This window comes from Chlorocebus sabaeus, chromosome 11, assembly GCF_047675955.1.
Source record: "Chlorocebus sabaeus isolate Y175 chromosome 11, mChlSab1.0.hap1, whole genome shotgun sequence".
NCBI lineage: Eukaryota > Metazoa > Chordata > Mammalia > Primates > Cercopithecidae > Chlorocebus > Chlorocebus sabaeus.
In genome coordinates this window covers 73,000,544-73,017,435 of record NC_132914.1, presented here as the reverse complement: position 1 = coordinate 73,017,435, position 16,892 = coordinate 73,000,544, and the positions used below count along the sequence as shown (strand labels likewise).

Sequence of the window (16,892 nt, the reverse complement as noted above, 5' to 3'; positions counted from 1 at the left end):
ATCTATGTCAAAAGAGGTTGTAAATAGGATGCAGCAGTGGGAGCAAAAATCTGCTTGCCCTGTAGTGAGAGACTGCTTGTGTTTCTGGAATGCCCCATGCTCCATCTATCTGCCAATCTCATTTTTTCTATCTGAAACAACTTTCTACCTGGGTCTCAACTACTCCCCATGCTGCCATTTCCTCTGGGATTGCTTCTACTGGTCCTTCACGTTTCAGCATGGATGGCATTTCCTGTGGGAAATCTTGGGCTGCTGGAGACTGGGTGAGGTGTCAGCACAGATCATACAACATATATACTAAGTATTGTAATTGGGTCTGTCCTTATTTATCTTTTCTGTTAGGTCAAGACTAAGGACTGTGTTTTGTTCATTGCTGCACCCACAATGCCTAGCACAGTGCCTGGAGCATAGAAGGCAGTCAATAAATATTTGTTGAAGGAATAGATGATTGAATAAATGGGCTAGTAGAAAATAATCATTTTCATGTCTTCTGTGGACCAAAACCAAATCCTTTATTCGTCCAAATCCTTTACTGAACATATTCTATGTGGAAAATCTAATTTAGGGTTTTTAAAAACATATGTAAGGGTTAAATTCTAGCTGTAGAAAATTGCTTTACTGAGGGTGGAATCTTTGGAGAGTCAACCAAAAAAGGTTAAGCATTCTGTGAAAGAATACAGTAGCTAGAGAATTTTATCCCAAAGGTCAATGTTGTCAGTTTTGAATCTCAATTTCTTTTATATCTTTGATCACTGGGTTACAGAATCTATGGTTATCATCCAAGCTAAAGGGAATGAAAGCTTTGCTCTGAAGGAACTGGGTCCAGTGAGTATCTTAGTTACTTTTCTGCATGCCACATAAGTGACAGACAAATACATGTCAACATAAAAATTTATAGATTAGAAATACACATTTTGGAATGCAGGAGACCTTGTTGTTTTGATGACATAAAGTTTACAAGATCTGGCAATACAGAATCACTTTGGGTTGATCTTTTTTTAAAATATATTTTTAAAATGGATTCTTAGAAATAAGGCCTGGCTGTTATTCATTCCACTACTCTTCCCACTATTTTTTTTTTTTTTCTTCTGAGGTGGAGTTTCACTCTTGTCGCCCAGGTTGGAGTGCAATGGTACAGTCTCAGCTCATTGCAACCTCCACCTCCCAGGTTCAAGTGATTCTCCTGCCTCAGCCTCCCAAGTAGCTGGGATTACAGGCACCCACCACCATGCCCGGCTAAGTTTTGTATTTTTAGTAGAGATGAGGTTTTGCCATGTTGGCCAGGCTGGTCTCAAACTCCTGACCTCAGGTGATCCACCAGCCTCCACCTACCAAAGTGCTAGGATTACAGGCATAAGGCACTACGCTTGGCCTATTTTTCTTTTCTTTTTTTTTTTTTTTTTTTTTTTTTTTTGAGATGCAGTCTCGCTCTGTGCCCAGGCTACAGTGCAGTGCCGTGATCTTGGCTCACTGCAACATCTGCCTCCTGGGTTCAAGCAATTCCCCTGCCTCTTCCTCCTGAGTAGCTGGAACTACAGGTATATCCCACCATGCCCTGCTAATTTTTTTGTATTTTTTGTAGACGGGGGGTTTCGTCATGTTGTCCAGGCTGGCCTTGTGATCTGCTCGCCTCCACCTCCCAAAGTTCTGGGATTACAGGTGTGAGCCACCGCACCAGGCCTTCCTGCTATTTTTGAATGCTCCTTCTGTAGTGGTCAATCTTGGCCTTGACATAGACCCTGCAACACTTTCTGTGTGTTATTACTATCAAATGGAAATAACAGAAAAAAATTAATACTAAGAATAACAACAAGAGCAAATTATTACATTTTGAGCTATCACTTAATCTTTTTATTGATAAACTTTTTTTTTTTTTTTTTTTTTGCTTTTAGGAAATATTTCAGGCATACCAAAAGGATAGAATAGCATTTTATTTGATGTTAAATAAGCGATTACATGCACTTGAATTTTTTCCTCATCTAGAGCACATTTTCCCTTTCAATGTTTGCCAAAATTATCGAAAAACATAATTATTTCATCTGACAAAGCATGACTTCCGAGATAGTTGCCCAAATTTTTATCTTTTTGTGAAAGATTTTAAAATAAGATTGCAGTTAACCACAGTTCCTTAAAAATGTACTCCCTGATTATATGAACCAGGATTAGAAAATTAAAATTCCCATGCATTCCAGAATTATCAGTGAGAAGCCACAGTAAAAATTTTATTTTTAAAATTCTTCCACCATGTGAATACATTTATTTTTAAAAAGCAAATGAAGGGTAATCTTGACACATCAAAACTCATACGAGAACTAAAGCCTCGATGTTTTTGAAACACAGCATATGGACTTTTGGGTATGTTCTAAGCTTGTAAACCATAGCTGCCCATCTTTCTTGATACATTTTATAAAAATGAGACTGAATTTTATTCTTTTACTTACATATCTAATCAGTATTTATTGACTTCCCATTAGGTGCCAGGACCTGTGATAGGTGCTGAGAGAGGTCAGTGAGTGGCTGTGGCACCTGCCCTTATGCTGTGTACTCTCTAGCGTGATTCTCCTTCCACCTGAATGGTAGACTTCGCCTTGGTGATACTACATCGAACTACATTATAGAATTATTCCTCATTTTTAACATGGTGAGCATAGTAACTGCCTTACAGAGTTGTGAAATGTAAGTGCAATAATACATGGAAAAGTATTTAGAACGATGAATTGCATGTAATAAATAAGAGTGCAATACATGTTAGCTAAAAAACAAATTTAAAGGATCATAGAACTGTAGAGTTGTAGGAAATCTTTTTTTTTTTTTTTTTTTTTTTTAACAATCCAAACTTTTCACTATATGGTTGAGGAATCTGATTCTCATTGAAGTTAAGTAGTTTAGTCAAGGTTACAATGTGTTGTTAGCAGAAGGAGCAGTGGAACTGAAGATTCCTTGATTGCTACTTCACTGAAATTTTCACTGTAGTATCTGCCAGAGAAGTTGTGAGTGGGGGGAGAACTAGAATAATAGCTCCCAGCACATGCCAAATACTCAAAAATGCACACTGCAACAATATTGAACAAAATCATTACCTCAAGGGAAAAATTCCAGCAGCATAAGGACTTTCAAAAGCTTAATGACACCCAGTTGGGTGTTTTTATTCTGATTGAGCATAGTCTGATTTCTTAAAGATATCACACTGGCTGGTGGTTCATGTATGGTTTAATTTGCTTGGGTTGGGTTCATGGAAAACATGCTCCATGAAAACAACTCCACCATTGTTTATTGATCAGGTGCAGTCTCCTACCTACTCACTAGACATTGCCCACGAGGCATGTTCCCTTTGGCAACAGTTTCCAAGATTACCATAGGCATCCTCTTGGTTATGGAGATTTGAAAAGCTAAGAAAAAGTCTTCCTTATTTTCAACCCAATTTTTTTAGCCCCAGAAAACATCAAAAAGCTGTGAAAAGTGTTGTGTTCTCAATGCTTTTCTGTGCACAGCATCCAGGGAGAACCTGAGTGGCACCATGTAAGCACATAAACCTTTGCAGTCCCATGAACCGCAGAACATTTTAACCTACTATTTAGGGAACAAGGCAGCAATAGCCTGCTGAAGGTGGAAAGGGAAAATAACTTTCCTTTCTAAGAGAAAATGAAGTTCTGTTTGTGCTTACCTCTCCTCACACCTTCAAGGCTGCATTTTTTTGAGATAGGCCTCAGTTACTGCTTAAGAAGCCGCACACCTCTTTCAATGCTCCAGTTACAGACTTAAAGGGAAAGGCCAAATCTCCAGCTGAGCCAACTGAGGGTCTTAGGTGAGCAATTTTCCAATTTAGGAAAAGGCCAGAGAAGAGGGAGCAAAGACAGCACAGTCTACTGCCAATATTAATTACAGTGAGGGAGGATTCATTTGATTAATGATACTAATCCTTGAATTTTAGCTTTCCTTCTACAACTGTAAGCGTAGTTATTCTTTATTGTTTTAATGCAGTAGCAATATGGTACAGGACAGCGAATCTCAATGGGTAGTAGTCATAACATGCCTCCCAGGGGATATTGAGCAGTGTCTGGAGACATTTTTCGTTGTCACAATGCAGATGGTATGGTATTGTTGCTACTGGCATCTAGTGAGTGGGGGCCAGGGATGTTGCTAGTCAGCCTGCAACACACAAGACAGCCCTCCACAACAAAGAATTATCTGGTCCAAAGTGTCAGTAGCGCCAGGGTTGAAAAACCCTAGTACAGGGGCTAAGAGTTTTGTCTATAGAGTCAGACCAACTGGTTTCACTTCATAACTGGTGACATTCTGAAAATTACTTAATCACTATTCCTCAGTTCCCTATCTGTAAAATGAGATAATCGCAGTACTTTCCTTATAGAGTTTTCATGAGGATTAAATGAGTTTCTAGATGTAAGGTCTTTAAACAGTGCGCAGCATATGGTCAATATCATGTGAATATTAGTTGTTATTTTTGGCAAAACAGCAGAGGGTATATTAAGAATGATCAGAATAATGGAATCTCTGCACAGTATGTTTTTGAGGGGAACTTGACTAAAAACCACTTTGAAAGGAATTAATCCATATGATGAACTAATTTCATGCAACCCATAAGATATTGGAACCCACATGATGAACTGTGTGACACTGTCATTACTCTCTGCTGGTTTCTTTGTGCCAATATTGTGCCATGCTGTTGAAAGGGAAGAAGCAATGTCAGTGTACAGTCCTAATACATCATATGTGCTTGGGTGGTATTTGAAATTAGTTAGTAATCGTTTTGGAAGATACATAGAAGATCAAAGGGGTATTAATTCCTTATGTGGATATGGAGCTATGGATATGAGACTAAAGGAAAGACTAATGGAAATACAATTGGAAATTACTCTGCTGGGTGCAGTGGCTCATGCCTGTAATTCAAGCACTTTTGGAGGCCGAGGCAGGAGGACTGCTTAAAGCCAGGAGTTTGAGGCCAGCCTGGGTAACAAAGTGAGACCTCCCCTCTACAGAAACAACAACAAAAAATTGGCTGGGCACAGTAACATGCATCTGCAATCCCAGCTACTTGGGAGGTTGAGAATGGGAGGATCTCTTGAGCCCGGAAGTTTGAGGCTGCAGTGAGCTTTGACGGCCGATTGGGCAATAGAGGGAGGCCCTGTGTCTGAAAAAGAAAAAAAAAAATCACTCATATGGCAGGGCTGTTTGTATCTGTAAGAAGTGGAGGTGACTGACCTTTAAGATAACAAAGATAAAACTCTAAAAAATGGGACTCTGGCCTTGAAAACCAAAGGTGGTGATATTTGTGGACAGAGCCAACAAATTATCATATGATTTATTCTCTCATTAACTGTAGAGTTGAAGCTGCCTAAAAGGGACATTTAAGTAGACATGACAAATTATAGGTATTCAGCAGGGAAAAGAGGCCTGAATTGGCTGAATTGACCTGTCTGAATACTATGCCCAGAATTATGTTTAATCTTGTGGTTTTAATTTGCATAAGAGTCTGAAAATATCTCTGCTAAGCTTTGGTTAAATAGTCCTTGACCTTGAGGTTTTTATTTTATGCTCTGGATAGTTTCAGCAGCCAGGGGACCCACTCTGGCTTTTCCCTATTTTAGATTCTTTCTCTCAGAATGAAAGTTTTAATTAAGACGATGTTTAACATTAGAGGCTGTGAAACTCAAGAAGGCAATTTCACAAGGCCTCTAGAGACCAAATTTAAAGTCCCAGTTTTAGGAGCCTGTGATAAGTGCCCATTCACTCTAAATATTTGTGAACATAGAACAAGATATTTACAGTATTATTGAGATCCTCTGAGCTTCCAGGAAATGCACCTTTACATGATATACTCCCTTTTAAGCTCAAAGGGCTACAGTTTACCTAGTTCTGGTACAGTCTCATCAGGAAAGTGTAAGAGGTCAGAGGGAACAAGCTCAGAATAATAACTACCCTTCTTGAATGCCTAATATATGCAGAATCAGACACTGTGCAAGATATTTTAGCCATTTAAAAATATCATTTTGAATGATATTTTAAAATATTTAAAATGATTATTTCTAGTTTGTAGACAATAAAACAAAGGTTCAAAGAAGTCAAGTTGTTTGCTCAAGATCACACAGCTGGTAAATTGTGGTGCCCAAATCTGGATCTAGGTCTATTTCTAAAGCCCTTTCTGCTTTATGTATTTGTCTCCTGAGCCATTAACACATAAAATACAGTTTTCAAGCACTACCACCACTCAAGGAGTCGCTACAAGGGAAATTGAGGTGGGCCACGTCTAGGGCTGGGGATCTGCATTTCTGTCTTTTTCTGACATTTTAAAATAGGGGGATTCCAAATTTTACACAGTATCACCATTGCCTTGTCACTAACCACAATATATTTACCATCTGAGGGAGGCAAGAAATATCTGTGAGTCACAAAAAAGAACAATGGGCTGATGTGTGTCCTATAGGTTCTACCTTCAAAATATATTAAGAATCTGATGACTTCTGCCTATTGCCTACTTCTGCCCACTACCACACTGGTTAAGTCACCATCATTCTTGTCTGGGGGATTGTAGCAGCTTCCCAACTGGTTTTCCTGTTTCTACTCTCACGTCGTTACAGAACGTTCTCCTCATAGCATCTAGAGTGCTCCTTTAAAAAGGTAAATCTGGCTGTGTCACTCCTTGCACACCACCCTCCAGTGGCCCAGACTGCATTTAGAATAAAATCCAAGCAACTTTGCATTACCTTCAAGTTTTAATGTTGAAGTTTAATGTTCTTCCTCCCCACTTCCCAAGTCCTTCTCTGTCCCAGCCTCTTTGTACTCGCCATAGTTTGTACCACCTGATGTTCTTCCCAGGGCTCTTCGCTGGTGAAGGAGATCAGAATATATCACCCCAAAATATGCCTTTTTGACATAGCAATTACTTAGAGCTGAAGGGCTACTAAGAAGCAGCAAACATAAGACAATTTCTCTCAACCCTCCCCCTTTCTGCCTAAAGGCCGGATCTAAATTCTCCTTTCCTAGGTCTGACTCCAGACCCTTACCAACCCAGAGACAGCACCAGAGGAATCTGCCAACAACTCTTGCTCCACTAGTTTACCCCATATGTTTACCTTCCCATAGTTCCCTGCCCTTGGAAACCTAAAACTGCTTTCCTTTATTCTGTCATTTCTCTACACATTTATTGTTCTTTATTAAAAATGCTATAAAAGTTGAGTCCTTAAAGGTTATGGACTTGTCTCTGGGTACTCACATGTGTAACATGCATGATTTGCATGTTAATAAACTCCCGTGTGTTTCTCCTTATTGTTTTTGTTTGTTTGTTTAGATGGAGTTTTGATCTTTTCACCCAGGCTGGAGCACAATGACACAATCATGGCTCACTGCAACCTCCACCTCCCAGGTTCAAGCACTTCTCCTTCCACAGCCTCCTGAGTAGCTGGAATTACAGGCACCTGCTACCATGCCCGGTTAATTTTTGTATTTTTTGGTAGAGACGGGGTTTCACCATGTTGGCCAGGCTGGTCTCAAACTCCTGAACTCAGATGACCCACCTGCCTAGGCCTCCCAAAGTGCTGAGATTATAACCATGAGCCACCATGTCCAGCTGTCTCTCGTTAATCTGTCTGTTGTAACAGGGGTCTCAGCCAAGAACCTAGAAGGATAAAAGAGAAAGATTTTTTTTTCCCTCCTTTACACCCAGCACTGGTAGCCTTCTGTCATTGTTCAGTTCCAGTTCAAAGGTCAGTCCTACAGACATGACTTTTCTCCTGCCAACCTAAACGAAAGTCTCACATCCCAACCCCCACCTACCTGTCAGACACACACTCTCCGTCATGCCACCTTGTTTTCTTTAAAGCATTTATCACCAACTCACACTTTCTCCTTTATATATGTGTTTATCAGGCCGGGCGAAGTCATGCCTGTAGTCCTAGCACTTTGGGTGGCTGAGGCAGGTGAATCACTAGAAGTCAGGAGTTCAAGACCAGCTTGACCAAAATGGTGAATAGTAGCACATGCCTGTAGTCCCAGCTGCTTGGGAGGCTGAAGCACAAGAATTACTTGAACCCAGGAGGTGGAGGTTGTAGTGAGCAGACACTGTGCCATTGCACTCCAGCCTGGGCGACAGGGTGAGACTCTGTCTCAGGAAAAACAAAACAAAACAAAACAAAAAAACCTCACAGCCAGGTGCAGTGGCTCACGCCTGTAATCCCAGCACTTTGGGAGGCTGAGGCAGGTGGATCACAAGGTCAAGAGATCGAGACCATCCTGGCTAACATGGTGAAACCCCGTCTCTACTAAAAATACAAAAAATTAGCCGGGTGTGGTGGTGGGCGCCTGTAGTCCCACTACTACTTGGGAGGCTGAGGCAGGAGAATGGCTTGAACCCAGGAGACGGAGCTTGCAGTGAGCCAAGATTGCACCACTGCACTCCAGCCTGGGCGACAGAGCAAGACTCTGTCTCAAAAAAAAAAAAAAAAACAAAAAAACTTCACAAAAACTATATATGTGTTTATCATCTACTTCCATCCTCTAAGAAGTTAAAGATTTTGTCTTTATTACTGTTGTAACCTCAGAGTCTAGAAAAAGTGCCTGGTTAGTATAACTTAAGAAATATGCATTAATATTGAAAAGAACACTGGGCTGGGAGTCCTGAGACCTGTATTTAACTCTGGCTCCACTACTGGTTTGTTTGCAGGGGATGCTGGACAAGTTAACCTTCTAGACTCTCAGTTTGTCTCTTCATCTACAGATTAGATTAAATGACTTCTACAACCCAGTCCTAGTCCTAAAACACTGATTCTGACATCCTGACTCACAATGGGAACCTGGGAATAGAGTTTGTTGACTCTTTTTTTGTTGTTGACCCCAAAGGAGGTGTTACACTAAATGAGAAATGCTGCAAGCCTCAGTCATCCTTACTGACAAAGAGATTTTGCTCAATGATGTTAACAATGAACTTTTTAGTTAGTGCCCTGAAAGTGAGTTATGTGTATAGAAAAAGCTACTCAGAGGTTTTCTTTGGTCATAGAAATTAATATTCAGGTCGGGCGTGATGACTCATGCCTGTAATCCCAGCACTTTGGGAGACTGAGGCAGGTGGATCACCTGAGGTCAGGAATTTGAGACTAGCCTGGCCAACATGGTAAAACGCCATCTTTACTAAAAATACAAAAATTAGCTGGGTATGGTGGCACGTGCCTGTAATCACAGATACTTGGGAGGCTGAGGCAGGAGAATCACTTGAACCTGGGAGGCGGAGGTTGCAGTAAGCCAAGATTGTGCCATTGCACTCCAGCCTGGGCAACAAGAGTGAAACTCCATCCCTGCCCCCCAAAAAATTAATATTCAATTTAACAGAATTACAATTAAAAACTTCTAGTTCTGCTGGCTTTTAATTCAGTCCAAAAATTTTATTGTGTTTTACAAGTCTAGTGAATTTTAACTACTACTTTGATGGGTTTTTTGAATGATACTTAGTCCCATTTAAAATTTGGTTATTTAAATGCCTTTAAACATTTTAAATTATATTTCTTCATTTTTTTTTTTTTTTTTTTTTTTTTTGAGATGGAGTCTCGCTCTGTCACCCAGGCTGGAGTGCAATGATGCGATCTTGGCTCACTGCAAGCTCCGCCTCCCGGGTTCACGCCATTCTCCTGCCTCAGCCTCCTGAGTAGCTAGGACTACAGGCGGCCGCCACCGCATCCAGCTAATTTTTTGTATTTTTAGTAGAGACAGGGTTTCACCATGTTAGCCAGGATGGTCTCGATCTCCTGACCTTGTGATCCCCCCACCTTGGCCTCCCAAAATGCTGGGATTACAGGCATGAGCTACTGTGCCCAGCCATATTCTCCACTTTTATTAATCAAAGACCTACATGGGATTGTTAGGAATACTGATTAGCGTGAGCTAAGCGTAGGGGAGGGAGGGATATCCTTCACTGTACCTTTACTCTTCTATGGATTCTTTGGCTGGGTCTGGGAGCCAAACTGACACAAGGCAAATGAACAAGAGAAAAGCATGCATGTTTTACCCATGTGGGAGGGATCTCCACCAGAGTGTGAAGTTCCAAGAAATGGCCAAAGCGAGATGCTTTTATAATGTTTAGACAAAAATGAATTTGTGAAGAAATGACAGGACAAAGAAATCTGCCTAGGGTAGTGAATTCTAGAGGAGTCACCAGGAGGTATACATGGGGTGTAAAGCTAGTGGCAGAGTCTATTAATTCAGTCCTGTTGCAGTGCCAAGTCCCAGGTTCCAACGTTAAGAACTATTCTTTTGTCCTGGCAGTGGGAAGGCACCTGTCGCAAAGCAATCTTTATGGCTTGCACCTGACAGGAAAAGATAGGTCAGCCTTTTCCTGAAACTACAATTTTTCCAGTGTTTTCAGCTTGAAATAATCAATATGGCATATTTGGGTATAGTATGTCTTTACTCCTTCATAGGAAAGAATCTCCATAATAATTTGGTAGTTTCAGCCAAAGCAGAGGAAATTAGGGTGCTAGTTAAATATATTTTTCTTAGCCTTATCACAAACTAGTTCTTTCATAATCTTCTAGTGTTTAAAAAGAAATACAGATCTGGGCCCGGCACAGTGGCTGACACCTGTAATCTCAGCACTTTGGGAGGCTAAGGCGGGCCAATCGCTTGAGATCAGGAGTTCGAGACCAGTCTGGCCAACATGGCAAAATCCCGTCTCTACTAAAAATACAAAAATTAGCCAGGTGTGGTGGTGCGACCCAGCTACTTGGGAGGCTGAGGTAGGAGAATCACTTGAACCTGGGAGACGGGGGCTGCAATGAGCCGAGATAGCACCGCTGCGCTCCAGCCTGGGTGACAGAGTGAAAGTCTGTCTCAAAAAATAAATAAATAAATAATAATTTAAAAAAATAAAGAAATACAGATATCCAGTTTCCACACTGAACAATCTAAAATATAATCTGTTGGGGTGGGAATCTTAATTTTTAACAAGCGTTGTCCTTGTCATTCAGGTGGTTTAGACTTCACTGTTCCTTGAACAACACTTTGAGAAGCAATCCAGTAGAAATTTTGAAATACTGAAAATAGTTTCCCGACCTCCCTCTGAATTGACTTCACAGGTCTGGTGATTTCAGGTTGGGAATCTCTGGAAGGGTGAATAATTGCCGACTCAATTCAGCTGTTCAGCCTTAGGCACTGCTTCAGCTGAAGCTCAAGAAGCTATGACTAAGTTGACCTTTTGTCATATCTCTTTTCCTCCCTGTTTATTTAAGTTACCATCTTAACTGGCTGCTGAAGTCAAAAGTGCTTTTGTTCTCTGCATGAATGGTTTGATTCACATCACACCAATATAGCTTCAAAGGGAGAAAAGTCTTTTACCTTTGGATAATCTTTCCCTCCCCCGACAAATGCCACAACTTGGCCAAAGGATTTTAAAGATTTTAGGTTTTAACTATTTCAGACTCTTCAGGTTACTTCTCTCTCCTTTTTCTTCTTGGAAGAAATAGGCCAAAAGAAATAACATCCACTCACAGCATTTTTAACAAAGGCAAATTCCTGCACTTAAGACAGCAATTCGCAAATTAGGAACTTAAAAAGAACAGATTACAGGAGCCACCTCCAGAGAACCTGATTTGGGAGGTGTGGGATGGGGCCTGGGAAACTGTATTTTGATTCAGTGATTAGCTAGGTCTGTGAATCAACATTTTAGTGAATGAATCCCAGCAGATTACTTGCCCAAGGTTGGATGACCAAGAAGTGACAAATTCTAACTGGGAGTACTCTGTTCTCTCCACTCTCTCATGCTATGGTGATAATGGAAAGACAAAGAAAGGAAGAAATCAAAGGCAGTCCAAGCTACCTGCTGTTTGTAGAACCTCATGTTCTGTCATTCACTTCTCTCCTTACCTCCTTGCTCTTTCCATGTTTCAGCTGCCCTGGATTTTTTACACTGCATGCATGAGCATGCATGATTGTCTTTTGTCTTCCTGCTTTTATACAAGCTGTTCTTTCAGTCTGGGATTCCTTTATGCCCAACTCCCTTTTCTCCCTGGTAAACTTCAAGACTCCATTCAAATATAACCTACTATGTGAAGCTTCCCTAACACCCCAGGCTGAGTATATCCTTCCCTTCTCTGTACTCAATTAGATTTTTGTACATGTAGGAATTGTGGTGCTGAGAAACTCATGTTCTACCACCTGTAATTTATTTGAAATACTTCTTCATAGATGATATGATATGTATGAGTGTCAGTTAGTGACAAACTCTACATCCTACTGGCAAGTTGATAAAGTATTCTAAATAGGTACAATCTCAAAAAGTGATGAATTGGCATTTCCAAGCTCCTATAGTCTACATTCTAAGAGAGTTATTACAACCTAATCACTTGGAAATTACTATCTAAATTGAGATCAAGGGATAATAGAAATATTTTTCCATGGTGAAATGGATGGCATTCAGGATAATTATACTGCCCGGAAAGATAGTGCAAACACCTCTGTCTTCCATGAATGGGATATAAGAACCTGGCAAACCCAGGAATCTTGTGTTCAGCCCACTTAACAGAAGCAATCTAGATTAGATAGTTAGCTGAAACCTGCTGCTGGAACGTAGGCCCCTCTATCACCAGAACACCTTTCATGCAAGGTGCTGTCCTAAGTGACTAAAAACAGAAGCTAGGACTTCACTGAGCCTACAGGGACACATTGTATGGCAGTGTGTGTATTTGATTGTTTCACATCCATGCTAATAAATGTATGCTTGGCAGAATTTGGTCTGAGACTTGCTTTTATTGTAACATACAAACAGTAGTGAGGTTGTGTGAGAGGGCACAAATAGCTCTCATTTACCTTTGGTCTAAAGGTTTAGTAGAGGCTGCCAAGAGAACCTGACACCTATGAATGTCCAAATTGTCTTGTGACAGCAATCTTATTTATCTTTGTATACCTGGTGATGACAGTGCCTGATATAGTAAGTACTCAATAAATGCCTTTTTTTGTCTTTAATTCATATAAATATAAAACAAAAAAGAAATTGGACCAATTTAATGATCTTCAACTGTTTTGTAGAGTTATATAATCTGTGTGAAGGTTTTTATTTAAGCTGTAAAGGTTTTTATTTAAGCAGAGTGGCAACGATCAAGTTGTGAATAACAGACAATTTCATTTATAGACTCTGCTTATTTGGGAGAGCTTTGAATAAAAATTACTAATACCAGCTTCTGATGAAACCACTGCTTCAGGTGAAGTGCCTTTTGAATAGAAATAAAAATATATTAAAATAACGGTGATACATATGTTTTATGAAGTTTTTATGCTCCTCACCCCCCTCCCCAAAACACCACTATGCAATTGCCCCCAAAAAGGGCACCTTTAAGAATAGCTGGTGAGAATCTATGACATACTTATTTGCAAACAGTGGTATTCATTTTTCAACACTGTCAAGAAAATTCATCTAAAGAAATTATAAGCCTAAAGAGTTCCTACATTGGCTATTTATCATCAGAAGCATTTCACACAATGAATAGGCTTTACACGTTGTTAAGCATCTCCAGGAACATTGCTCAATGAAATTTGTTGGAAAGATGATTGAATATTATTTAAGTAGAACTTTACACACAATAAATAGTACATTTGCAGACTGCTGAGAAAATTGATGAAAAGTATAATGTTCCATTTTGGACTCTAAACAAAAGGCAATCAATTAGCAGAAGCAGTTTGAATAATGTGAAAGAAACTGCCTAGAAAGTCTCCTGCTGAAAGATCAGACCTCAGCCTGAAATAACTGCTTTTGCATTAAAAAGATCTATGGCTTGGCATAAACACAACACAAAAGGGAAGTAAGAACAAAATCCATTTCTGGACCGGCATTCCTCCCCAGAGCTGGATTTCTCCTGAGCCCCCTTTCTTTTCATTGTCTCACCTTTATTACGGGCTGCATTTCAACTTCCTATTGAGTCCACAGCCAAACTCTGGGCCAGTCTTTCATGTATCCTCCCTAGCAGAGATTTTAAGTGATCTAAGGAGGGATCACTAACAAGAAGTCTAGAGAGTGTTACTGATTTCCAGAACTAGCCTTACAAAAATAGGCAGCTGAACCCTGCTCTACATCAAGGGACCAAAATTACTATTGAACAAGTCTCACACAAAACAGTTTTAGATCATGGACACATATTTACAAAAAATAACTATTGTCTCACAGGTAATTTCATATTACTTGTGTATTTTCTTTGCATAATAAATTTAATCGATTTCCATATGGGGAAAATCAGAAGTCTTAGAAAAGAAGTTATAATCTAAAACAAAACAAAATACCATCCTAAAACACATTGAACTTGAGGGATTCCAGCTAGGTGAAATCTGCTGATTATGTAGCTAGTATTTCTCATAACTGACTTCAATTAGTGAGCTAACTTACTGGATTGTGTGACACTCTCTATTTCCTCTGTAAAACAGACTACCTGAGGCTGGGCGCAGTGGCTCATGCCTGTAATCCCAGCATTTTGGGAGGCTGGGATGGGTGGATCACCTGAGGTCAGGAGTTTGAGACCAACCCTGCCAGCATAATGAAACACCATCTCTACTAAAAATACAAAATTTAGCTGGGCATGGTGGTGTGTGCCTGTAATCCCAGCTACATACATTTATGTAAAAGGAAAAATGGAACTCATTGCAAGGAAAAACGATTCTATCCCTCTAAGATTCTGGCTGAATATTTATGCTGAATGATCAGTAAGATGGTAATATATGTCAGTCATTAAACACTATAGAGTTGGCCATAACTGATTGCATTTTTTAAATAACTTCTCCATTATGAATCCATTGATTATTATATATTTAATTAATATTGATTTTGAGATTGAGGGAACTGGATAATAAAAACATATTGTATTTATTACATTGGATTTTCATTAAATAGTAACTTTTGTAGCAAAGCTCTGTTGTTTTTTATTAATATGACAAAAGGAAATATTATTGTATTGTTACAATGAATCCAAGAGATAAAATGTTGAAAGTGTACCATGAGAGTCCTCTTGCAGAAATAACAGAGGAAGAGCTATACATAAATAGAAGTATGCGTGTCTTCTGAAAATATTAAAGAAAAAACCAACATCTCCAGTTGGTTCTTGGAAAAACAATTGTCTCTTACATTTGAAATTATGTAGTTACCTTGTGTTTTTTCATCAAACATCAATTACTGTGTCAATTATGCCTATTTATTATAATTGATCACAGTGCCTTATACTAATGTCCTATTTATAAATTTGAATTTTAGAAAGCACATATATGGCATTCAGTTGAGAAATAGAATACATTCAGGACTGATACTTCCATAACCTTTGTGTTTATCTTCCTGTGGTTCAATCAGAATGAAATTTGGAGTGTTTATGAACATTTTTGTCTTCCTGATAATACTATTGATCTGTCAGCTGACATGCTGTCCTTCACATGTGAAAATTACCCTTGTGGTTTGTTGTGAATCAAGTGTGAGAGCTAAGATGTCTTTTCTCTCCTGGTGTGCTCTCTACCCATGTTCTCTTGCGGGATTCCCTTTTTGACCGTTGGAATGAGAGGGCTGCCCAGTGAGTGGAACAACTATGGCCATGAAGCAGCACAAGGTGATTGCTTCTTGTGGGGATGGAGCCCAGGCTGGCTTGGCCTTTTGAGCACTACGCTTTGACCCTTAGCTGTTGCCTTAGTGAAATGCACTAGTACAGCTTGCTGCTTTGAATGACAGGAATTTTTCCACATGAAGATACCTGGTATTAGTAACAGGCTTCTTTGCATCTGCACACTCTCCCTTTTACTTGAAACTTGGAGGTATAATTGACTTAATACTCATTTTAATTTCAAGTTATTTTTCTTTAGATAGGAAAACGATTCTGAAAATGCAAGGCTAGATTTATCGTTCTCTCTCTTTTGAGACCTTTATGGATTATGTCTCTCCATGGAGGAAACTAGTGTCCTTCACACACAGAATAGGTGGGAGGGATGGAGGCATCCTTTCTGCTGTAGTGAAAGCTTTCAATATGGAAATATGACTTAGTGAATCAAGCTGCCATATTGTGCAGGGTGTACCTAAGGCAAAAGCTAAGTCAAGAGTAGGCTCATTTGTAACATGAGTGCAGATAGAGACATCTACCATATAAACCGCTCTGCCTGGCCCATGCCATCATTGAGGGGCTGGTGGGACTGGAACAGGGATCCTAGCCCAGGGATGGTTGAAACACAAGGTACATTTGGAGTTGCAGCTTTTTTTTTTTTTTTTTTTTTTTTTTTTAAGTCTTTCATATTGAAGTCCTATAATGAAATAATTTAAGTTTATTGCAGCTTTATTCCCCTTGAAGGGAAACAGTATTTTTTGTTTTTCTTCTTTTTTTTTTTTTTTTTTGTTTGTTTTTTGCTAACCAGGAATCTACAGGGCTGAGGGTCTACATGTGGAAGGCATGTTACATCATCTGCCTGAATTATTTATTTATTCAACACCTATTATGTGCCAGAGATTGTGCTTAATGCTCAGAATGTAAGATAAAAGGCAGAGATGGTACCTGCTGCCATGGAACTCACTACTTCACTCTGGATTAACTGTGGAGGTCCATGGATAGACAAAAAGCAAACATGCAAACAAAATTTTAAAAATCTGTATTTATAGCTTGTGAAGGAAATAAAAACCAGTAGAGGGATCAGAGGTCTGTGTTGACACTAGTACAAACTTTTCCTGACATTGAGCACCCCAAGATCAGGATTTAAGATACCCAGTGCTGGGGTACCCCATAAGACACTGGAAAGAAGGGATCACTTTCCTCATCTCGTTGCTGAGGCTCAGAGAAATGTCCAGTAGGCAAGGTGAACTTTCAAGGTGTTCTTTGTTTGTCATTTGCTTATGAGGAGAAAATTTGAATTTCCTAAGCCATTTACTATCTCCTGCAGCTTTT

General features: G+C 39.6%; 1 long non-coding RNA gene across 3 annotated transcripts in view; it reads left to right on the top strand.

Moving 5' to 3' along the window:
* LOC119623861 (uncharacterized) overlaps positions 1 to 16,892 on the top strand; it is a 380,205-nt gene that overhangs the window by 165,175 nt on the left and 198,138 nt on the right. For 2 of the 3 annotated variants that reach the window (XR_012094674.1, XR_005239924.2), the window contains exon 1: positions 2,484 to 2,641. The exons of the other annotated variant lie outside the window; for it this stretch is intronic. This is a non-coding gene — a long non-coding RNA (uncharacterized lncRNA). Of the gene's footprint in view, positions 1 to 2,483; positions 2,642 to 16,892 lie in introns of those variants that run through there. 3 annotated transcript variants of the gene reach the window in all.